This window comes from Pan paniscus, chromosome 22 (genome assembly GCF_029289425.2).
Source record: "Pan paniscus chromosome 22, NHGRI_mPanPan1-v2.0_pri, whole genome shotgun sequence".
Classification (NCBI taxonomy): Eukaryota; Metazoa; Chordata; class Mammalia; order Primates; family Hominidae; genus Pan; species Pan paniscus.
Genome location: NC_073271.2, coordinates 28997644 through 29016844, shown reverse-complemented (window position 1 = coordinate 29016844; position 19201 = coordinate 28997644). Strand labels below are relative to the sequence as shown.

The 19201-nt window shown below is 42.7% G+C and overlaps 1 protein-coding gene across 3 annotated transcripts in view; it reads right to left on the bottom strand.

Moving 5' to 3' along the window:
* The window catches only part of LOC103787027 (putative uncharacterized protein C21orf62-AS1), a 183374-nt gene that overhangs the window by 49555 nt on the left and 114618 nt on the right, over nt 1–19201 (bottom strand). For 2 of the 3 annotated variants that reach the window (XR_010111084.1, XR_010111085.1), the window contains exon 3: nt 10219–10410. The gene's annotated coding sequence lies outside the window, so the exon portion shown is untranslated. Of the gene's footprint in view, nt 1–10218; nt 10411–17854; nt 17992–19201 lie in introns of all 3 variants that reach the window. The other variant, XR_010111083.1, reaches the window with a different exon arrangement.

The following is a 19201-nucleotide window of genomic DNA, read 5'->3' as shown; positions in this document are numbered from 1 at the left end:
AGGGTACCCTGTGCTGGATGTCTCTCGTTTGCCCCTCCAGCCCTGCTTCCACCCCTGCTCTATGCCATGGGTCTGACTTCAAAGGGCCACATCAATGGGCTCCCCTGCTCTCCAACTTCTGGTTGTCTCCAGTCAATGGGGACGTCATGGGCTGCAGAAGAGATGGGGATAGAAATGTGAGATCAGTCCATGTCCTCTCCTGATCCCTCTCTGGGGTCACTGCAGGCTGGCCAAATCCCTCCAACCCCAGCCCTCTGTGTCTCAGGCTCCTGCGCTCTTAGGCCTGAAGAGGGTAAGTGCCCACCATGATTACTAGCCCAGAAACACCACAGTACTCCTTGTGGCTGCCCTGTAACCTGCCCACATCATTGTAAAGGGTCCCTTTATTACACTTTCCTCAAATAACACAATTTGAGCATGCTGTCTGTTGCCTGCTGTACCCTGAGTGATAAAGGACTATTTGGGCTTATTGAGCTCTGAGCATCTCTCCAAAGAAGATTATCAGAGACTCATGGATGAGAAGGGACTGTGGGTAGAGTTGAGACCACTTTCCAGCCAACCTAGATAACAAACAGAGAGAGGCTCTGTAAAAGAATAAGATATTGATTTGGGAACACAGCATTGCAATGAGAATACACGTGCCACAGTAAATTACATGCATAGTTAGGGAGGTGAAGGAATACAAAGGTTTTTAGAGGAAGAACTGAGGTGAGCACATCATTGTTTTGAGGTAACTATCTTTGGCTACAAATATCAATACCAAGGGTGATTCCAGTCAAGGTTGGGCAGACAGTTGCTGCGCAGATGTTCCTGCAGAAGTACTCTTTGTGTAAGGTTGTGATGGCCTCTGTGCAGGGTTGCGGCTTTTGCAGTCTTTTGTGACAGTTTGTGTTATCAAGCACACAAACGTAAGAGCCCTCTCTTCATGGCTTTCCCTGGCTCTATTTGTGAGGTTGGGTTTTTAACATAGTGACTCCATTTTAATTCTGACAACCCTCATGTTCCATTTCCAGATGAGACAAGCCGCCAAGGTCGAGAGTGGTGAAGTGAGAAATCCAAGGTCCTTTAGCCAAGCAGGGGCAGGGCAGGGACCCGTCTCAGATCTCCTGGGCCCATGTACTGCAGTACCTGACCCTTCCTTCTGTCTGTCTCAGGCTCTGTGAATGACTCTCAGGCCATCTAAGTGTAAGGAGTCCTTTGTAAATCCTTCCTGAGGTGAAGAAAGTAACACCTGCCTTGCAATCCCATAGCAAGGACCTTCAAATCATACCAGGAATAAAACTATATATGCAGGGCCCCATCACGGAGGTGCTCTGTGGAAGTCTGTGGGTTCTAAGTCAAGCCGCGCCCAAACTGCGAGGCTGGGGAAGCTGTCTCCTTAGCCCTCGCCAGCTGCTACTCAATGCCCCATTCTTAAGCACCCCTATTCAAGATGTCACCTGACAACTGGGAAGTTAACAGATTTTCTAAGGCATTATCCACGCTGTTTACAATAAGTGAGAAACTCTGTCAAGCATGGGTTTCTACAAGTAATTATGTAATGAGAGTGCAAAGAAACAGCAGGCTTCCTTAACTAAAACGACCTCTTTCTCCCAGACTGGCAACAGGAGAGAACTTTACTTATGGGACACGATTAAAGATGAAACTGTATTTCTGGCCTCTCACCACTTGAATATTCAGTGGTAATCATCTTCCCCTGCTTTAGGTAAAAGTTTCCGCAGGTCTCAGGAGTTCAACATGCACTTTAAGTCAAAAATACTGTCTTATTTCTGATATTAGGACATCTGTGACATATATAGATAACAGTTCCAACCTGGAAGTGGTGTTCATCTTTCTCCTCAACCCCAGCTCAGACCTTTTTCAGGCTGGAAGCCATGGTGGGCACAAGGACTTGGCTGGTTTCTTTTCTTTTTTCCACCTTATACTTTTATTCCTCTCCATCTCCACCCTCTTAGCGCTACTCCATTTTTGTCCTGTCAAGTGCGGGGGCAACATAATAGAGAGGAAACCATACAAACATGGGAAATGTCTTAAGGCTGCTTGTATCTTTCAGCCCCAATTCTTTTTTTTTTTCATGTTGTTTACTTTGAAATGATTCCAAATTTCCAGAAGAGTCGCCAGAATAATACAAAAACTCTCATAGTATAAGTCCTCTCCCCCATCTCTCTCTCTCTCTCTTTCTCCCACAGTCTCTCAATCTCCCTATCTCTCTTTCTCATGTGTAACCTGAGATTCACCTTCTCACTTTATTTTCCTAAATTGTTTGAGAGTTCATTGCATACTCAACCCCTTTCTTTCTTTCTTCTTTTTTTTTAAACCTTCAACTTCTATTTTAGATATGGGGGTGGGTACATGTGCAAGTTAGCGACATGGGTATATTTCATCCAGGTAGTCAGCATAGCACCCAGTAGGTAGTTTTTCAGCCCATGCCCCCTCCCTCCCTCTCCCCTCTAGTATTCTGCAGCATCTATTATTCCCATGTTTATGTCCCTATGTGCTCAATGTTCAGCTCCCACTTATAAATGAGAATAAGTAGTATTTGGTTTTCTGTTCTTGCATTAGTTTGCTTAGGATCACACCCTCCAGCTCCATCCATGTTGACATAAAGAACATGATTTCATTCTTTTTATGACTGCATAGTATTCCATGGTACCACATTTTCTTCATCCAATTGCCTATTGATGGGCACCTGGGTTGATTCCATGTCTTTGCTATTGTGAATAGCATGGCGATGAACATATGAGTATATATATTTTTTGGTATAATGATCTATCTTCCCTTGGGTATATACCCACTAATGGAATTGTTGGGTTGAATGATAGCTCTGTTTTAAGTTATTCGAGAAATCTCCAAACTGCTTTCCACGGTGGCTGAACCAATTTACCTTCCCACCAACAGTGTATAACTGTCCCCTTTTCTCCACAGCCTCAGAAGCATCTGTTGGTTTTTGACTTTTTAGTAACAGCCATCCTGACTGGTGTGAGGTGGTATCTCACTGTGGTTTTGGTTTTGCATTCTCTGATGGTTAGTGATGATGAGAATTTTTTCATATGTTTTTTGGCCACTTGCATGTCTTCTTTTAAGAAGTGTCTGTTTGTGTCCATTCCCCATCTGTTAATGCGGTTATTTGGTTTTTGCTTGTTGATTTAAGTTCCTTATAGATTCTGGATTTTAGACCTTTGTCAGATGAATAATTTGTGAATATTTTCTCCCCCTCTGTAGGTTGTCCATTACTCTATTGATAGTTTCTTTTGTTGTGCACAATGTCTTTAGTTTGATTACATCTCACTTGTCAATTTTTGTTTTTGTTGCAGTTGTTTTGGGGGTCTTGGCCAAAAATTCTTTGTCAAGGCCGATGTCAAGAAGGGTATTTCCTAGGTTTTCTTGTAGGATTTCTATTGTTTGAGGTCTTACATTTAAATCTTTAATGCACCTTGGGTTAATTTTTGTATGTGGTGAAATGTAAGGGTCCAGTTTCAATCTTCCGCATATCGCTAGCCAGCTATCCCAGCAACATCTATTAAATAGGAAGTCCTTTCACCATTGCTTGTTTTTGTTGGCCTTGTCGAAGATCAGATGGTTGTAAGTGTGTGGCTTTATTTCTGAGTTTTCTATTTTATTCCATTGGTCTATGTGTCCATTTTGGTGCCAGTATCATGCTATTCTGGTTACTATAGGCTTACAGTATAGTTTGAAGTCAGGTAGTATGATGCCTCCAGCTTTTTTTTTTTTTTTTTTTGTGCTTAGGCTTGCTCTGGCTATTCTCAACCCCTTTCTTTACCCCCAAACACTTTAGTGTATGTTTCCCAAGAACATGGCATGGAGAGTCTCTGATCATAGCACAATTAATCAAACTCAGAAAATGTAATGTTAACATAATACCATTATCTAATAGATAGCCCATATTTAATTTTTGCCAATCATCCTAAAAATGTGCTTTGGGACAATTTTCCCCTGACCCAGGCTCCAATCTTGATCATGTATTGCAGCTTGTTGCCATGTCTCTTTAGTCTCTGTTAATCTGGAAAAGTTCCTTAGCCTTTCTTTGTCTTTCATGTCATAACATTCTTGAAGAGTGCCGGCCAGTGGCTTTGCAGACTATTCCACAATGTGAATTCAAGCTGCTTAATTGTGCATTTGACAGGTGTATTACATAAGCAATGTTGTGCCCTTCTCAGTGCATCATATCAGGAGCCAAATGATGTCAGTTTGTCCCATTGCGAGTGGTGTCGACTTTGATCACTTCCATAGGGTGGGGTCTGCCAAGTTTCTTCACCTGATTACTATAATTCCCTTTGTAATTAATAAATAATCTGTGGAGAAATACTTTCAGAGAATTTAATACCTTGTCCCTCTTCAAACTTTCATCCAATAGTTTTCATGTCCATCAGTGTTTCTTGTCTTCAGCTCCAAGCCTTATTGCAAGTCAGTCTTGGACCGATTCACCTTCCCCAGTGGAAAGTTCTTATGAATTATAGCTGCCACTCACCCCTGGGGGAGGGAGTCACTGCTCCCTTCTAACATTTGATTCTGGTATCAAATGTTAGATGGGTACAGGACCCATCACCTAATCTGCCCTAGTAGAACTAAGTTGGTATGTTTAAGCCAATCTTTGTTTACGGGCACCACAGAAGAAAGGAGACATGAAGGTCTGATACCATTCCTCAGAAGCCACCTTTCTTCCATCACCTGGAACTGCCTGACCTTGACCACCCTCTCCTAGACTCCTCAATATTACCTTGTCAAGAGACAGAAAAGGTTCCTGATCTGGAGGAACTTCTACTTGCGCAGTTCCCACCAGAGCTTTCCACTGTTCTTCAATGACCACAGTGGGCTTCAGTCCTTTTCAGGGAAGGTCCCTGGATCCATGGGGTCTGGCCTCACTCTAAAGCCCTCCACAGTATATTCACTAACTTGATTGGGAATGTTCCTACTCCATATGCACATGCAGTATGTGTGCGATGTCCATGTATTGTGTATGGTCTGGGAGAGGACGGGGAGAAGACACCTTATAACCAAGGACTTAAAGTGAGAATTTAACACAAATAGCTGTTAACTAGTTATAAAATTGTTTAAAAGTTAACTGGAAAGTCACAGATGGAAGTAGCAACTACAAGAAGCAGCACCACTCTTAGGGCTGGCAGAAACAAAGGGAAGAGGTATTTTTAAAACATATAATGTAATGACTCTGAGGAACAGAAACTCAGATCTCAGAGGACAGGGCCCTGCCCAACTGCTGATGATGTTTCTGGGCTAACAAGAGGGACCTTGTAGGGCTTAAATTCAGTTCTGTGAGGAAGATGCTCCTGCCAGCTAGTGCTGGTCCTCAAGGTGGGGGAGTGGTACAATGAAGTAGGATCTATAACTGTTGGAAACACCGCTCACTGCATGCAGCTCCTACTGTGTGAAAGAACTGCTGCTGCTGGGGTGAAGAAGCATGCTTGGGTGATGCACAGAGGGACAGGAAGCAAACAAGAAGGAGCAGGTTCCTTTTTTCTGCTCCAATCTTTTAGCTTCTCTTCAGTACACCCTCTTGGCAGAGCCTAACATGGAGCCTGCAGGGAAAGTGAATGTGTGGTTTGTAAAACCTCTGCTCCAATCCAATAGCATAGAGCAGAATTTAGAAGGGTGAGTCTGGAGCTGAAAAACAACAATAAATAGCACATCTTCAAATTTAAAATGATGGTGTCTCTCAAAAGGATATAGCCCATGAGGATTTATAGTGGGTGCCAAATAGCAAGAAAGATGGTCTCTCAGGACAATAGTTTTATTTTCTATATAGTCGTCTTGAAGGGTGGGCTCCCATCTGACTGGAGGACAGAACAGACTTAGATAAGTTGGGTGTGGCCAATTGTTACCCAAGCCTCTGGTTGAGCAGCTTTGGGGAAGAGGAAGGGAGGGAGGTAGATCTGAGGATAGTATGTGTCATAACAAAAGACAATCCGATGGAAACAACCCAAGCATCTATCAACAGATGAATTGATAAAGAAAATGTGGCATATCCATACAACGGAATATTATTCAGACATGGAAAGAAAGAAAGTTCTGTGCATGCTACAACATGTAACATGTTGGAAATATTATATAAAGTGAAATAATCCGGGCACAAAATGACAAATGTTGTATGATTGTATTATTCCACTTGTATGACATTTTTAGAATAGGCAAGTTTCTAGAGAGAGAAAGTAGGTTAGAGGCTACCAGTGGCTTGGAAGAGGAAGAGTGGGGAGTTATTGGCTAATAGTTACAGGGGATGCCCTCTGCCTTCTGCTCTAGCTCTTCAAACCCTCTTATAAGCATCATTCCCTACATTAAATGCCTTTCCACATTTCAGGGTCCTGCACTCATCCAGTTCCCCTACTTTGAGTGGGAGAGTGACATTTCTCATCTTTTTAGAGTAGTTCATATATTCACAATAACTCACCCTTTATTTTAATTTAATTGCCCTCTTCAGAGCCCCATAGTCTTCCCAAGCACCTCCCTGGCTCAAACATTTGTCTCAGTAACAATGTCATTTGCTGAGCCTCAGTTTCCTCATCTAGAAAACGAGGATGGCTGGGTGCAGTGGCTCATGCCTGTAATCCCAGCACTTTGGGAGGCTGAGGCGGGTGGATCACAAGGTCAGGAGATCGAGACCATCCTGACCAACATGGTGAAACCCCATCTCTACTAAAAATACAAAAAAATTAGCTGGGCGTGGTGGCATGTCCCTGTAATCCAAGCTACTTGGGAGGCTGAGGCAGGAGAATCACTTGATCCAGGGAGTCGGAGGTTGCAGTGAGCTGAGATAGTGCCACTGCACTCCAGCCTGGCGACAGAGCAAGACTCCATCTCAAAAGCAAAGAAAATGAGGATACTGATCCCTGATATGCAAACTTGTTCTGAAGATAAAATGAGTTATTATCCAATGGAAAAGCTGTGTTATAGATGAATGCATAAAATGTTAGATCCATGAAAAGTTGATTAGTAAGCATGACTTCCATGAGTTGACCAGTGAAGAAATGATGGTATTTGCCTATCTTTTAAAAGAAATATGTGTGTATATGTATTGGTATAAATGCTATATATTCATCTATATATTTTTCAAAATGTGTGTGCAGTAATACATATTAAGATTTAGAAATTCTAAATGCAGGCTGAATGCTTAAATGTCAAGTTTAAGTTACAACACAAGGTCTGCAAAGTGTGGTCATAATCATTTAAGACATTATGACTCACTCAATATTTACATTTTAGAAGTAATTTATTTTATTGCAACCACCAATAACCAACTGAAAAACTTCTAAAATTCAAGATAAACTTTCTGTGGCCAAGTCCACGCTCTGATCAGCAGCCATTCTCTCATTAACACTTGTGGCCCCGCTGATTTCTGCTCTCATTTGCACTGTGTAAAAGGCCTCTGACAACCTCCTTTCCACCCTGTTCAAACAAACAATAGTCTTTGGAGCAAAGAAGGAAATCTGTAGCAGGTGAAAGTTTAGTTTTAATGATGGAGACACCAAATTGTTTTTAAAGTTGAAATATATAAAAGGCTCCAAACACACTTTAACGTCTCATTTCTCACAATTACCTCATTATAGTTTACCAAATATTTTACTTTGAATCACAGGATCTTTGAAAGAAATTCCAAAACTAACCTTTTGCACATACGTAGCTTATTAGCAACGGAAAAATTACTTTTCTCTCTGATTGTGAATTTTTTTTCTCTCCAGAACATAAAATAAAGACATAAACTTATAGGGCTTAGAGGTTGTGACCAGTGACATTTTCACATTTTCTTGAGGAAAGAAAATCTAGCTTGAGAGGGTAAAAAAAAAAAAAAAAAAAAAGTGTAAGATTGGTCATTTGTATCTACATGCAGCAAAGGAGCTATTAGGCACTGACAAGCTACTCAGATCAGAACACCCAAGACTGTTGTCGTTTCTCTTCATGCCCTGCCATCATTGAATCAGGTTATTTAATTGGTGTATAAAAAGTCACCTTAACACAATTCATGGTCACCTTTCTCTGAAATCTTCATGACAAAGGATTTGTGAAAACTTTTCTAAACAAACATAATCTCTCCAATGTTCAGCTATATATAGGAAGAAGAAATGTCAACATTGATATACAGAATCCCTTTCCTTGAGACCTCTTTCCCACTAAAACCCAGAGGTAGCATTAGATAGAAAGACCAGATATGCCCTGGCAAGGATGGTAACAGAGTATATTAGTCAGGGTAAATTACACAAGCTGCAGTAACAAACATCCCACAAACCTCTGTGGTTTAACACATTACAGGTTTATTTCTGCTTATACCACAATCCATTTTAGATTGAAAATTTCCCTCCCAAGCAGTAACTCAGGATCCCAGACTCCTTTCATCTTGTATAGCACCATTTTTAACACATGGCCTGCAAGGTTGCTGTGAAATAGAAAGAGCCTGTGGAAAGCAGATACTCAATTGTCTAAGTTTGGTCAGGGTGCATATTTCTTTGGCTAGAACTAGTTTTTTTGCCAGATCTAAACACAAGGGATCTGGGAAAGTAGTGAAAACTGTACATAAGAAAGGGTCAGTGAGTCTGCTGGAATAATGAAGTGGTCTTGGTTGGAGGAGGTTCTAAAAACTGGGCTCCTGGATCCCAGAACACAGTAAAATACCAATGAGTTGCACTCACTTCAATAAAACAAATTACTCTTCAATTTGTCTCAACAAATTCTATTCACTTCCAGTGATATGGTTTGGCTGCGTCCCCACCCGAATCTCATCTTGAATTGTAGTTCCCATAATCCCCCCATTTCATGGGAGGGACCCAGTGGGAGGTAATTGAATCATGGTGGCGGTTACCCTCATGCTGCTATTTTTGTGATAGTAAATGAGTTCTCACAAGATCTGATGGTTTTATAAGGGGCTTTTCCCCCTTTTGCTCAGCACTTATCCTTCCTGCTAGCATGTGAAGAAGGATGTGTTTGCTTCCCCTTCCACCATGATTGTAAGGTTCCTGAGGCCTCCCCAGCCATTCAGAACTGTGAGTTAATTAAACCTCTTTCTTTTATAAATTACCTAATCTCAGGCAGTTCTTTATAGCAGCATGAGAATGAACTAATACACCCGGTTATTCTTACGTGTCCCTCATTTTACATGATTAGACATGCATTTGATTTTGTAAGTATTCTCTAGAATTTAGCAAAGTCCAATGCATTATCAAATACAATTTAAAAACCAACAAGTTGGCTTGATCTAAGTGCTCCTTGAGGATGAGGGCTGAGTTTTACTCCTTTTGATGGGACCAGAAGGTAGGATATGGCACTCAATGTTTGTCAAACAAGTTAATTAATGAGCAATGTTGCTGACATATTTAAATCTCAATTTTTGAAAATCTGTATCTATCCTAGGCTGTCCCCTGGAATCACTTTCCAATTTTCCATCCTAACTGCTTTCATAGTTCTAGCCTAAAGGCTGCCTCCTGTGGATATGTGGTAGAACAGTGATGAGTCACATGACTAAATATCTCATCCTACAAATGACCCCTCCCCACCATCACCAACACTGTTTCCAACCAGATGAAGGTGGACTTACGCGTTGATTACTGATCCATCAAAGGAATTCCTGACCACAAAATGAATTAACCTCCTCCCCCCAATTAATACTTAGTAAGCCATGAGTATGGGAACCTGATTTATCTTTTTCCAATGATACTAACTTTAGACTTCATTTTCTTATTTAATCCTCATGCTAACACCAAGGAGAGGTAATTTTGCAGATGAGGAAAATGAGGCACATAGATGTTAAGTAACTTGCACAAGGTCATACAGCCAGGACATGCAAGAACCAGAATTTGAACTCTACAGTAATTCTATATGGGCCAGGGGTGGTGGCTAACATTTGTAATCCCAGCACTTTGGGAGGCTGAAGCGGGCAGATCACTTGAGCTCAGGAGTTCGAGACCAGTCTGGGCGACACGGTGAAACCCCATCTCTACTAAAAATAGAAAAATTATCTGGGCGTGATGGTGTGTGCCTGTAAGTCCCAGCTACTTGGGAGGCTGAGGCAGGAGAATCACTTGAACCTCAGAGTCAGAGGTTGCAGTGAGCTGAGCTCACACCACTGTATGCCAGCCTAGGCAACAGAGCAAGACTTCGTCTCAAAATATATACATACGATTTTACAAGGCCAAGAGGGATAGGGTATAATTCAAATTTAGTTGGGTCAAGCATCAATTTTAAGAAGGTCCTTACCTGAAAGAGGTGGGCCAAGATCTGATTTCTAGAGTTCTGAGGAGAAACAGGTTTTGCCAAGTAAAGCACATTTTCAGTCACGGAGCCTGGAGAAAGGACTAGCAGCATCCAGGTGGGGAGCAGATTCATCCACCTGCCATCAGGGATCCAGGGCTGTGCTCCAGAGTCACTGTTTTCCTAAAGACCTCGAGGCTGTCATAGAGGAAAAGCAGGAAGTTAGGTCTAAGGGGGATTCTGCTCATGCTCAGAACAGGAGCCCTTTGCTATGGTGTTCTCAGTCCTCCTCTCTGGCCAGGAAGGAGCTTCTAGGTAGTCTTCTAGGCTGGGATTTCCTGGTCCTCCAGACACAGGAGTGCTAACAGAAGCCAGGCTGACAGTACAAGAGAGGAAACGAAAATGCAAAACACTCACCCCTAGCTCCCTAAAGAAAAAAAAATGGGCCAGGCAGGGTGACTGTAATCCCAGCACTTTGAGAGGCTGAGGCAGGAGGATTGCTTGAGGCCAAGAGTTCAAGACTAGCCTAGGCAACATAGTGAGATCCCATCTCTACAAAAAATTTAAAAATTAGTCAGGTGTGATAGCGTAAACCTGTAGTTCCAGTTACTCAGGAGGCTGAGGTGAGAGGATCATTTGAGCCCCAGGAGTTTGAGGCTGCAGTGAGCTAGGATTGCACCACTGCACTCCAGCCTGGGTGACAGAACGAGACCCATGAAAGGAAGAAAAGAGAAAAGGAAGAAAAAAAGGGGGAGACAGAAAGAGAGGGAGAGAGACAGAGAGAGACAGAAAGAGAGAGACAGAGAGAAATAAAGAAGGAAGAAAAGGAAGGAAGAGAGAAGGAAGGGAGAGAGAGAAAGTAAGAAATAAAGAAAAAAGAAAGAAAGGAGAAAGAAAAAAGAAAAGAAAGAAAGAGGAAAAGAAAGGAAAGAAAGAAGAAAGAAAAAGGAAGAAAGAAGGAAGGAGGGAAGAAAGGAAGTTAGGAAGGAAGGAAGGGAGAGAGAGAGACAGGGAGCAAGAAAGAAAGAAAGAAAAGAAGAAAGGAAAGAGAAAGAAAAAAGAAAGAAGAAAGCAGGAAAGAAAATACAAATAGTATAAAAATTTGAAATTTTTATCCAGGTGAAAATAACATTAAGTCAATTAAAGACAGTGTTCTTTCCAGGAGACGCCTACCACATCAGCATTCAGGTAACTTGTGCTCACCCAGACACACACCAAAACGCTCAGTCCCCCATGCCTGAGACTCACAGCCGTCAAGCATCCAGTAGCAGCAATACGTGGGAGGCAGAACTAATATCTTAGAAGGAAATGCCCATTAGACAGAAAAGAGAGCGACAGTGTCATTCCACCAAGCTAACTGACACCAGAGTTGTACAGCTTTGTAAATTCTTTTTGATTATTTGAGGCTATCTATATCACTGATATGCTTTAATGCAAAGTCTTCTGATTTTTCATTGAGAAAAACAAAACTTCTCGGGCTATGGAAAAATCTGTGGCTTGGTTGTCCATGTTTGGCATTAGCCAGCAAAACACTGCTTTTAACTCTGTGGTGCTGGGCCTCTTGTTTTTCCTGCACCCCTTTTTCTTTATCTTTCTTTCCTAGGCATCATTACCATTTGTCAACTTTTCTTTTATGGTTCACACTTCATGTGCCATGTGGCCTCTGCATGGACCATTCGCGACATGGCAGCCTGCTTCTTCAAGGCCAGCAAGAGCACAAAAGCAAATCTGTTTGTAAGTCGGGTTTTGCACGATGTAACATAAGCCCAGGAGTGACAGCCCATCATCTTTGCCACATTCTACTGTGAAGCAAGTCACAGGGCCTGCCCACACTCAAGGGGAGGGCAGCACACAAGGGTGTGAATACCAGGAGGTGCGGACCGTGGGGCCACCACAGGGTCTGTCCCCCATACCAGGTGACTATGAGGCATCCAAAAAAATGGAACATTCTCCTGTGGATAGATGGTGAGGGTCTTTGGCACATCTCTGAGAAAAAAAGTAATTTTTATTATTAGGACAGGGTTTATATTTTGAAATCAAACAAGCCACTTCTAAATGGAAAAGGGGAGCTATTTTTCCATCTGGTAGTCCCTCCAATGCTAGGATGTTTTCTGCAAACACAGCAAGATGTTGACTTGTTTGGGGAAAATTCTGGTCTCTAAAAGTGGGAACAATGGAAGTAGAAGGTGAGGTGGCAGAGCTGCCCCTGTGGGCTTCTCATGAGTGGTCAGAGGAACGGCAGGTCGGGGGCATCCAGAGCTGCATGGTCCAGCACTGGCCACAGCACAGAGCCCCCAAGGCTCAGGCAGGGCTTTCAGCTATTGGGGTAGAACCCTCCCATTTAGGTGATGCCAGGATGAGGTACTATGGAGAGGCCATTTATGGCAAGGCATCCTAAATTCTATGTAATTTCACTTCTGACTAAAGTTTTTTTTTTTTTAATTTGTTGAATAGAAAATATTTTCACAGGGAGTTACATACACATAGTGCATATGTATGTGTGTGTATATATAGTATATATGCATGTGTGTAGATAGATAGATAGATAATCATATGTCCTCCCTCCTCTTCCTGATCCCATCTTCTCAATTCTTGTCCTCCCATCACACATATGCTCACAGATAGATAAGCAAGTTTTGTGTTTTTTTTTTTTTTTTTTTTTGAGACAGAGTCTCACTCTGTCGCCCAGGCTGGATGGCAGTGGCACGATCCCGGCTCACTGCAAGCTCCATCTCCCGGGTTCACGACATTCTCCTGCCTCAGCCTCCTGAGTAGCTGGGACCACAGGTGCCCGCCACCACAATCGGCTAAATTTTTTTTTTTTTACAGGGTCTTGCTCTGCCACCCAGGCTGGAGTGCAGTGGCACAATCACAGCTCACTGCAACATCTGCCTCCCAGGCTCAAGCAATCCTCCCACCTCAGCCTCCCGAGTACCTGGGACCACAGGCATGTGCCACCACACCTGGATAATTTTTTGTATCTTTGGTAGAGATGGAGTTTCACCATGTTGCCCAGGCTGGTCTCAAACTCCTGAGCTCAAGTGATTCACCTGCCTCAGCCTCCCAAAGTGCTTGGATTACAGGTGTGAGCCTCTGCGCCTGGCCAGCAAGTTTCTTATGTACATTTCAGGGTATGTGTAAGCAAATATATAGACACATTATTTTTTCTTAATACAAGAGTTCACTCACATGGTGAACTCACTATGCGAGTTAAGTACACATGGTACTTGCCTCTGCTTTTTTGCACATTACAACATATCCTAGAGATTATTCCACAGCAGTCCATACAATACTGCTCATTCTTTACTTACAGCCACATGGTCTTCCATTGTTGAGATGTACTGATCAATTCAACAGTCCTTTACTAATATTGATGGACAGTTGGGTTATTTGTCAATCTTTCACTCTTATCAAGGCTGTTCCCAGGATTGAGATTGTTGGGCAAAAGGATCTATGAATTTCTGCTTTCATATCTATCATTCCACTGCCCACTGCAGGGGTTGCACAAATTGACATTCTCACCAGCCTTGCATAAGTTTGTCTTGTTTCCCCCCAGCCTATCACCAAATTTATGAATTTTTTTTTCAATCTGCTAAAAGAAAAGCCACCGATACCGAAGTTTCTGAAAATCAAGTGTGTCACTGGAATATTGATTTCTTCTTTGGCAGAACTTTTTTTTTGTAGTAAACTACACATAATGTAAAATGTGCCATTTTAACCATTTTAAATGTACAATTCAGTGGCATTAACTGCATTGACATTGTTGGGCAACCATCACCCCCATCCATCTCCAGAACTTTTTCATCTCACAGAACTGAAACTCTGTACTCGTTCAACACTAACTCCCCATTCCTCTTCCCCTAGTCCCTGGTAACCACAATTCTGCCTTCTGTCTCTATGAATTTGACTACTCTACATTCCTCAAATAAGTTGAATCATACAGCATTTGTCATTTTGTGTCTGATTTATTTCATTTAGCATTCTACCCTCAAGATTCATCATGCTGTAGCATGTGCCAAAATTGTAGTCCTTATTTAAGGCTGAATAATATCCCATTGTATGTACATACCGTATTTTGTTGGATCCATTCATCCATCAATGAACCCTTGGGTTGTTTCCACCTTTGGCTGTTGTGAATAATGCTGCTGTGAACATAGGTGTACAACTATCTTTTTGAGTCCCTGCTCTCAAGAAGGAGGGGCATCTTCCCTCCTTCTCTAGCAGGTATAAAATGAACCTCACCCCATAAGTTGCTATGGAGGAGCCCTGTTCTTTTGTTCTCTTTACCTACCCGGGAGAATTCCATTCCAGGCTGCCTTTTCTCTAAAAGCAAGGTGCACACACACTGCAGTCCACTCCTTGGAACTATTTGGGACCTTAACATCACACTTTTCCAATGGACAGTGCAGGCCATGTGATTTCTTAAATTAAATATCATGCAACTGAAAGCAATCAATGGAAGTCAACAGACAACATCTAGAAGAAGGCGCAGCAATGGTCTTCCTCTCCTTTGTGTAGACCAGAGTGTGACATCCAGTGCTAAGGAATGCATCTGAACGGGGATGTAAAAGGAAAGGAATGTATTCAAAAAAGAGGAGCTGGGATGCTCAGGGGAATAAAGTCCTGCATTACAAGAGACACAGCTGAAAGGGCTGGGATGAAAAATTGAGAGAACAAACATATGACAGTATTTTTTAATATTTGAAACATATGACAGTGTCTGTTAATATTTGAAAGGCTGTCATGAGGAAGGCAGATTTGATATTGATGACCTCAAGAGAAGCAAATGGAGTCACTAGGTATGAGTTCTAAGGAGAGAGATTTGGGGTTTATTATAAAGAAGTGTCCAAAGATGGAATCAGTTTCTTCACAAGGCTGTAGAGTGAGTTTCCTGTTCCTGGAACTATGTAAGTCTTGACTACATAGTTTCTTGACTGGATTGAGAGGGAGGGAAAGCAGGCATTGGTCTTCCTTCATTTTACACATACAAATAGCTGAGGATCTCCTACGTGTTTAAAGGCTGGAGTTGGCTTCTATGTGTTCCCTTTTTCTTTTTTTCCTAAAGGACAATGGTTGCAGTTAGAACCTCTTCCCAAATATACAAGTACCAGAGATCTCACAGCAATGAGTGACATTTCAAAGAGCTGATTTCATTTCATGGCTTCTTAAAAGGCCCTTCATTGTTGCTGACTTTAGGGTCAGCCCCTTGTTTCTATAAAAAGCCAGATAGTTTGATTTCTATAAAGAGTCAAATATTTTATGCTTTTCCAGCTATTTGAGGGTCTCTGTCACAACTACTCAATTCTTCCATTGTAGCACAAAAGTGGCCACAGCAATACATAAATCAGTGTGACTCTGTTCCAATAAAACTCTATTTGAATTTCACATAATTTTTACATGTCACAAAGTATTTTACTCTTCTGGTTTTTTTTCAACCATTCAAAATGTAAATTCTTACCCTGCAGGCCATAAAGAAAAGTAGACAGCAAACCCTAGTAAATCTCATCAAATCTAAGGAACTGTTGCCCAACCAAGATGCAGGAGGGGACAGAGTTTGGCCTCAGGAACACCTGCCTCCAGGGTCTCCAAAGCTATCAAGAACCTCTCTCTGCCTCTTGTCTCTGTGTCTTGCTTCTGTCTAGCTGTAAGCCATCATTTACCTCATGTAGACAACAGTGTCTACACTGTTGTCACATCTTATAGCTATGGCCGTTGAGACTTATGAGCCAACTGTCTATGTCCCAGGTATGCACATCTTGGGACAAGGAGGCACTGGTCTAGCTGGGTCAGGAACCAACCACAGGAGCAATCATCTGAGGCTGACAGGTCTGGGAAGGTAAGAACATGGCAGATCCCATGGGAACCCCAAGAATGTGGAGGGCAGTTCCCAGACAGACAAGTGGGAGTTTGGGGTGGACCAAGCAATACTGTCTCCCTTCCATAACTCGCAAAAGAGGATGTGTTTTTGTCCATACACAGGTGTGTGTGTGTGTGTGTGTGTCTGTTGGGTGAGACAAAACATCTACACATTTTTTTAAATTCCCAGGATGTGTTCTAATAAAATATTTAGAACACTTGCTAGCTCAATAACTGTCTATGTTATTTTTAAGGATGTATAGGACCAATTAACAACACCACAGAAAAAGAGATATCTGAGGCATGCAGGGAAGAGTGGTCACACTAATTATATTTCATTTGCAAATTTTAGCATTCTTCCTTGTTTTGACCCAGGATTTGATAAGCATCTTTCATAGAAAAACTTTTTCCATCACTTGCTGGTTTCCATTTCTGGGCCCAACACTTGCTCCCATTTCGGAGAGAAAATGTTAATGATTCTCCTGCTTTTCTCACAGGGAAGTTGCTGTTCTTTTAGCAGACATTTAATAGCTTCTCAACACAGTCAGAGCCCAGAGGTCACTATGATACCCAAAGGTCTCATTCTGAGATATCACCACAGGGAGGATGGCTTGGGGACAGCTGGCTGGCTGTCCACCTGTTTCAGTCTGTCTGTTAGTTCCTGGAAAAGTGTGGGGTTTCACAGCCTGATCAGATGAGCAAACCCATATATACCAAACCCTCCATGTATGTAAGACACCCAGGGACACCACATGTCCCTGTGGGCCTGCAGAAGGGCTGAGAGTCTCATGGGCAAGAAGAGAATTGGGACCAAGACAAGGATGCTGCAGACTGTGGGAATCTAGAACCAGGGGCTGTCCCAGGGACCAGAGGCTTTAACAGCAAAAGCCACAAAAAAGGTGATGGTGAACTGTGAGGCAGTTTCCAAATCTGCGAGCATCTTCTTCATCCTTAACAGTAGAAATGGAATGCAGCCCTCATTCCTGGACTGTACCGAATGCAGGAAAAGAGAATGTCGGGGGCTCACAGGGCTCAGCACAGTGGGGTCCCTGTCTACAAAAGTTATCTGCTAGGTATTTTGGTAAAGGGGAAAAACTGAAAGATTAACCAGACCAACCCATGTCAAGACTATTAGGTGCCAGAGGAAGAGACTGAAGATGCATGAGAGGGAGCAAGTTGTGTTTATGGCTGTGTAGTACCCAGGAAGGTGCAACCCACATTTGTGAGGTTGTTGTTGGTGGGCAGGTTCAGGCTCTTGACTTCACGGCACAAAAGAATTTGAGAGCGAGTCCAAAGTGAAAGTAGGTAAAGGAGCTTATTGCAAAGCGAAAGTACACTCCGATAGCTGGGTTGGAGCAGGCTGACAGCGCCCACTGACGCTGAGGGAGCTCCCTTTATAGGAGTCTTACATGATTATTCATGAAGGATGGGAATGGGCATTGTTGTTAAGCATGCCGTGGGAAGTCTCCTGGATGCCCACGCACTATTGCTGTACACGCTAGCACATACATCCCATGTCTCATTAGCATCTGAAATCTCCACCCAGGGGTGTGTTTTTAGCATTAAAATGAGCATGGTTCAACTTAAGGACATTGGTTGTGGACTTGTGCACCTGTGCGGACTTGGGGATTTTTCCCTTTTGCCCCTGCTCCTCTCTGCTCCAGGATGTCCTAACCAAGAGCCTCAGATGCAGTTTGTGCACTGTCGGGTGGTTTGGTCTCTCCGTAAGTTTGACAACTTTCCTGTTTCCTTTCAAGGGAGGCTGTGATCACCCTCTCCAACCTACCTCAAGGTGAGCACCATTTGTCTTCTGGGTGTCCTTCTTTCCCTCTTTTGGTAACTCCTCCCTCTTTTGGCATCCTCATCTATTCAGCAAACATCAATAGAGGACATCATATGTGCCGAAGACTCCCTCAGGGGTGTCTGGGGGTGGGTAGAAAGTACAAGATGATTAAAAAATGATGAGTTCATGTCCTTTGTAGGGACATGGATGGAGCTGGAAAGCATCATTCTCAGCAAACTCTCGCAGGGATAAAAAACCAAACACTGCATGTTCTCACTCATAGGTGGGAATTGAACAATGAGAACACTTGGACACAGGAAGGGGAACATCACACACCGGGGCCTGTTGTGGGATGGCGGGAGTGAGGAGGGATAGCATTAGGAGATATACCTAATGTAAATGAAGAGTTAATGGGTGCAGCACACCAACATGACACATGTATACATATGTAACAAACCTGCACGTTGTGCACATGTACCCTAGAACTTAAAGTATAATAAAAATATATATATATAAAAAGAAAGTACAAGATGATTAAAGGGAAGCTTATGGTGTATGCAGATAATCACACATATGAACCAATAATCAGGATACAATAGGTACTAAAAGAAGGGAAGCCTATTGGGGTGGGCTTCAGAGAGGAGGTGACATTTGCTAGAGGTCCTGAGGGTTGAATAATCTTTGCCAGGTGCAGGAAATGAAAGGCTGCTTTAGGAAGAAGGAGTAGGGTATTGAGTTCTGGGAGAATGGAGAGTTGGTGAGTAATTCAGTGAGATCAGACCTGGGGGTACCTGCAAGATGGTGACCTGAGGTGATGTGGAAGGTTGGATTGGAGTCTGGCTGTCCAGGGTGCTTGGCACATATTAGATGTTCAGTTAATGTTTACTCGAAGGTGAGAGAAAGAAGAATAATAGCAAGCATACAATATTGAACATGATAATGACAGTACACATAATAGCTGTTTACTGATGGCCTACCCCTTCTTTTTACTGTTTACAAAGTATTGGGAAAGAAAAAAATGACAGAATTTCAGCTACTTATTACTTTGCACTTCATGGCATTTCTCTACCTCTCTATCCACCACCCATCCATCCATCCTGTCTATCATCAGCCATCTATCTATCTACCTAGGAAAGAAGCAACACAAGAGGAAAAGACAGGAAAAGAGAACTCTGGACCCCTCTGATCTCGAGTCCCTCTGTGACAAGGTGATGGGAGCTAAGACGGCACAGCGAGACCATCTGCCCTGCCTGTCCCAGCATCTGCTCTGGAGAGTGGTCGATCTGAAGCTGGCGCAGGCCCCTATGGGATGCCAAGAGCAGCATCTTAGGGGGCATTTTCCTCCCAGGG